We start from the raw sequence: 6,000 nt of genomic DNA, 5'->3' as shown, positions 1-6,000 counted from the left end.
GTTTGTTCCATCAATTCTGTTTGGTCACCTGGGGGTGGGATGGGTGGATTTATAACCTTCCATCTTGATGGAGTTCAGCAAGCCCCAGTGCTGGCAATTTTGAGGGGCCTTGTGTCATTTCTTGATCACCTTCTGTAAATATCCTTTTGCCTATGGAATACCTAGACTGCATCATCAGGGGGGGCTTGCTGCGTTTAGAAGTCTCATCCCTAGAATACGCCAGGCCAGTGCTTGCTACATCGTGGAGCTGGCAGGGCTGGGGCCAGGGGAGGAGTCTTGGGGCGTGGTGACTGGGGGTCCTCTGAGGTCTTCTGGAAGGACGTTGGGCTGGGCACTGGCAGCCTGAGCTTTGGAGATTAAGGCACCTCTTCCCCCCTGCTGGCCCCAACATTCCAATAGTAATGGCCTCACACATTTCTTGTTCTAGATTAAATTGAACCTCCCATGCCCCCAAAGCCTGGGCTATCTTAAAGCAGCCTGTGCACTTGCCATGGCCAGAGGCTGCTTGTGGCTGCTGTTAGTGTTGGTGCTACCCACTGGGAGCAAAGGGATACCATGTCTCGAGTCCAGCAGTCCCTTCTTGCCTCCGGAGGAGGGGAAGATGCAGCCCCCACTGCCCAAGGTCAGCGCCTGCATGGTGCATTGTGCCACGCAGGTCCTGCCCAGATTGGGAGCTGGCGTCGTCTCTGTGCTCTTTAACGAGGCTCGGGCAGGTAAGGCGGGGCTCAGGAAGGAAGGGGCGGCACTAACAGCTTGGTACTGCCCAGGGAGGCTGAGAGGGCAGCCGGTCCTTGGTTGGGGGGCAGTGTGCCAGACCATGCTTCTCTGTTGGGTTATTGCCGCCTGGAGAGCTAGAGGGAGCTTTCGTCAGGAACTGTACCAGAGATCACTAGAACAGAGTCAGGAGAAGGCACGGGAGGCTCCTGAAACGTTCAGAGGCTCTCCCAATGCATCACAGGTACCAGCCTGGAGCGGAACCCAGGACTTGAGCTAGAAAGAGCTTTCCAGGTCGTTAAGCCCATTTCACAGACAAAGCCTAAAATTTGAACCCAGGGCCTGGATCCAAGGATCCAATTTCTTCATTTTGCAGATAAAATGGAGGTGGTGATGTCATCTGGCTGTCTTAAGCTGGGTTTTATTAATTGGGGTTTTAAAACTATAATTTATTTTTTAGTTTGCAACAATCACTTCCATAAGCTTTTGAATTCTAAATTTTCTTTTCTCCCCAAGACTGTATGCAACCTGATATAGGCTCTACATATACATTCCTTTTAAACGTATTTTGACTAGTCATGTAAAGAAGAATTAGAACCAATAGGAGGAACCACAAGAAAGAAAAAGTAAACAGTATATGCTTCCATCTGCGTTCAGACTAAGTTCATTCTCTGGATGTGGATAGCATTTTCCATCATGAGACTTTGGGAGATGTCTTAGACCCTTGTGTTGCTGAGAAGAGCCAAGTCAAACAAAGTTAAGTCATCACACAGTGTGACTTACTGTGTACAACATTCTCCTGGTTCTGCTCACTTCACTCAGCATCAGTCCATACAAGTCTTTCCAAGTTTTTCTGAACTCCACCAGCTCATTTCTTCTAGCACAATAGTGTTCCATTACATTCATATACCACAACCTGTTCAGCCATTCCCCAATGGATGGGCATCCTCTCAATTTTCCAATTCTTGGTCACCACAAAAAGAGCTGCTATGAATATTGTTGTACATGTAGGTCCTTTTCCCATTTTTATGATCTCTCTGGGATACAACCCTAGAAGTACTATTGCTGGTTCAAAGGGTATGCACATTTTTATAGCCCTTTGGGCATAGTTCCAAATTGCTCTCCAAAATGGTTGAATCATTTCACAACTCCACCAACAATGCATTAGTGTTCCAAATTTTCCCACATCTTCAACATTTATCATTTTCCTGTTTTGTCATGTTGGCCGTTCTGATAGGTGTGATGTGGTATCTCAGAGTTGTTTTGATTTGCATTTCTCTAATCAATAGTGATTGAGAGCATTTTTTCATATGACTATAGATGGCTTTAATTTCTTCCTCTGAAAACTGCCTGTTCACAATCCTTTGACCATTTATCAATTGGGGAATTAATTCTTATAAATTTGACTTAGTTCGCCATATGTTTTAGAAATGAGGCCCTTATCAGAGACACAGGTTGTAAAAATTCGTTCCTAGTTTTCTGCTTCCTTCCTAATCTTGGTTGCATTGGCTTTGTTTGTGCAAAAACTTTTCAATGTAAGGTAATCAAAATTATCCATTTTGCATTTCATAATGTTCTCTGTCTCTTGTTTGGTCAGAAATTTTTCTGATCTCCGTAAATCTGACAGATAACCTGTTCCTTGCTCTCCCAGTTTGCTTATAGTATCAGCCTTTATATCTAAATGATATACCCATTTTGACTTTATCTTGCTATATGGTGTAAGGTGTTGGTCTATGCCTCGTTTCTGCCATACTCTTTTCCAGTTTTCCCGGCAGTTTTTGTCAAAGAGTGAGTTCTGATCCCAGAAGCTGGGGCCTTCGGGTACTATTTTATTGTGTCTTGCACACTTAACCTATTCCACTGATCCACCACTCTATATCTTAGCCAGTACCAAGCAGTTTTGATGATGGCTGCTTTATAGTGCAATTTAAGATCTGGAATGGCTAGGCCCCCTTCCCCTGCATTTCTTTTCATTAGTTCCCTTGATATTCTGGACCTTTTGTTCTTCCAAATGAATCTTATTATTTTTTCTAGCTCTATAAAATATATTTTTTTGGTAGTTCATTGGTATGACACTGAATAAGTAAATTAACTTAGGTAGAGTTGTCATTTTTATTATATTAGCTCAGCCTACCCATAAGCAACTGATGTAAAAAGATAACAATATAATTGGCTTCCTCTGTGATCCTCTATCTAGTGTGCTGTGATATTCTGAAGAGTTCACAGGCTTCACCAGCTTTTCAAACCCGGGGTCCAGGACACATGGAAGGGTATAAATGGAAGTCTGAGCCTCTGAGGTTAAAAAAGAGAAAGGAATATTGTGATAACCCCAAGGATAGAATGAGAAAAGTGTGGCTTGAAGCGCTTTGAATTACATGGAAAATGGGGGGGGGCGGCAAAGCAGGACTAAGGATTAATTCTGTTGGATTGGAGTCAGACCTGGGCTCAAATCCTGATTCTCTTCCTTCTCCAGACCTGTGCTCTCATCTGTACAATCGGGGTTGACTCGATGACCCCTTCCTAAGGTCCCTTCCGGCTCTAAGTCTTTGAAACTGGGTGGCTGGGGTAAGGAAGAGGGGAGGTAGGGCAAAGGCGAGGGAATGACCGAGTCCCGTTCTGTCTTCCCACCCCCTGCAGAAGAGGAGCAGAAATACTGCTGGCTGCAGAGACGTCGGCACTGCCGGAGCGGAGAGCGCCTCGCCAGGGTCTTTGTGCTGCTGGATCTGAAGGAGCCCTCCGCCACTCCCTATGAGCTCCTGCCCACCACGCCACCCCTGTCCGCACCAACCAGACGCCTGCGGCCCCGGAGGAATGACGGAGCCCTGCTCAGCCTGTCGGGCTGTGGGCTCCTCTATGATGTCACCAGGCCCTTCCGGAGTGCCAGGAGAGAGGGCCAGTCCACGGAAGCGGAATTCTGTGTTAAAGCTGTGTGCCCTGCCAGCCAGCCTTCCTGCCAGCCCCTTCAGGTGGCCCTGAGCTGCCCCCCTTTCCTCGCCACGCTCTGGGGCAGCCGGCCCAGCACCAAGGATTCCTTCTCCATTCAACCCAAGCCATTACTCCCTGGACAGGTCTGAATGGACCCCCTGGGCGTGGACTCTGGTGCACAGCCAAAGAGACTCCGGGCTGCCAGAGCTAGGCTGCAGCTCGTCCCACTCTGGGCTCGGGGCTAGTGAGGCAGCAGTGACTGACCTGAATAAATTGGCCACGTGGCTCCTCTTCGTGGGCTCCTCTTTCCCTCTGACAGGCCTGTTAAGGCTGGGCGGGGGGGTGACGATGGCATGGAGGGAGGGAGATTGGAAAAAGGGAAGGGGGAGAGAGATAGTCAAGAAGCATCAGCTATTAGCCAAGTACCAGCCGCCATGCAGGCACATCCCTGAGGGTACCAAGACACGAGCAAACTAAACAGTCGCCCTTCTAGGCAGGCATGTGTCACAGTGAATAGAGCACGGGGCTGGGCACAAGAAGACCTGAGCTCAAATACAGCCTCAGACACTATCTCAGTGATCCTGGGCAAGTCCCTTAACTGCTCTCTGCCTCAGTTTCCCCAACTGTTGTGAGAATCGATGAGATCATTGTAAAGTGCTTAGCACTGATATTTAAAAATGCTTTCTTAAAAAAAAAATTAATGGGGCAGCTAGGTGGCGCAGTGGATAGAGCACCAGCCCTGAAGTCAGGAGGACCTGAGTTCAAATCCAGACTCAGACCAAATGCTTGACACTTACTAGCTGTGTGTGACCCTGGGCAAGTCACTTAACCCCAATCGCCTAAAAAAAAAATGCTTTCTTGAATAAGAGGTAAGTGAATGTAGAAGAGGATGTGTACACTTGAGCTTCCCTGGGTCCATATCTTTGGCCCAGAGAAAAGAAGACGCATACCTCCCTGATCACAGATCAGCTCTCTCCGGACACTAGCGACCCAACCCAAAGATGACCCACAGAAGTCAGGGACTGGGGGAATTTCACTCTAAGGTAGAAAAACGCAGTTGGTGGGCAGCTAGGTGGCGCAGTGGATAGAGCACCAGACCTGGAGTCAGGAGGACCTGAGTTCAAATGTGACCTTAGACACTTAACACTTAACTAGCTGTGTGACCCTGGGCAAGTCACTTAACCCCGTTGCCCACCCCCCCCAAAAAAAAGGAAAAAAAGGCAGCTGGATGCTAGGGCAAGCAAATCCCCATCACCTTTGGATATTCTAATCATCAATAGGCCAGAGAAGGTGGAACACAGGGGTTGGTAGAATCCTTCTGGCGCTGGGCTACACTGGTCACTCTAGCTGTCTCCATCTGTACTGTCCCTGCCTCTTCTTCGGAGTAAAAGGAGCCTGGTTTAGCCAGCCTGCCTCCTGGCTGTAGAAATGGGGGCCGTTAGTAAAATGGGAGAGGAGAAGGGGTTTGGGAACCCTTTTCCTAGATCTGTGTGTGAGGAGGGGGGAGGGATACCGGAGGGGGGAGGGTCAAGGACCCATCCTTTTAAGTTAGTTGCCTCCTCACAACCTCAGAAGCCCAGGCAGGGAAAGACGCAGTGGTGGTGGGGGAGGAGGGTGCAGAGATCCTGGAAGCGGAAGCATTAGTGTTTATTAGTCAAGGCCAAGAGGAAGAGCCCTGATTTTAGGGCCATGACATTTCTTAAGTTCACCAGGGAATTGCTGACCCAGGAGGAAGACCCTGCTTCTGGGAAAACATGGAACCCTCTTATGATTGCTTCGTTTCATCTCTGGTCTTGAGCACTGATTGTTGGGGCAGGATAGTGTATCCCAACCCACTAGAGTAGTCTCATAATAACACTGGATTTGAAATCCAAGGACATAGATTCCAACCTCACTCTGCTACTTACTGGCTGTATGACTTTGGCTAAGTCCCTTCTCCTTTCTGAGGCAGTGTGTCAGGCACTGCGCTAAGCTTTGGCAATACCAGTACAAGCATAAAAAAAAATACACTGTCACTATTGTGCTAGAAGAAATGACAAGCAGAAAAACCTGGGAAGATATATATGAACTGATGCAAAGTGAAGCAAGCAGAACCAGGAGAACCTTGTACCCAGGGACAGGAACATTGTATGATGATCATCTGTGAATGACTTAGCTATTCTGATCAATACAGTGATAGAAGACAATTCCAAAGGATTCATAATGAAAAATGCTGGATACCTTAAGAGAAAGAACCGATGGAATATTCATCCAGATTGAAGCATTATTACCTCACTGAATCCTCACCACAACCCTGGGAGCTAGGTGCTGTTGTTATCCCCATTTTTAATGATGAGAAAACAGGTAAAGAAGGTACATGTC

This window comes from Phascolarctos cinereus, unplaced genomic scaffold (genome assembly GCF_003287225.1).
Source record: "Phascolarctos cinereus isolate Bilbo 61053 unplaced genomic scaffold, phaCin_HiC Scaffold_9;HRSCAF=440, whole genome shotgun sequence".
Lineage (NCBI taxonomy): Eukaryota > Metazoa > Chordata > Mammalia > Diprotodontia > Phascolarctidae > Phascolarctos > Phascolarctos cinereus.
The sequence above is the reverse complement of the archived record's forward strand: the minus strand, read 5'-3'. Positions refer to the sequence as shown.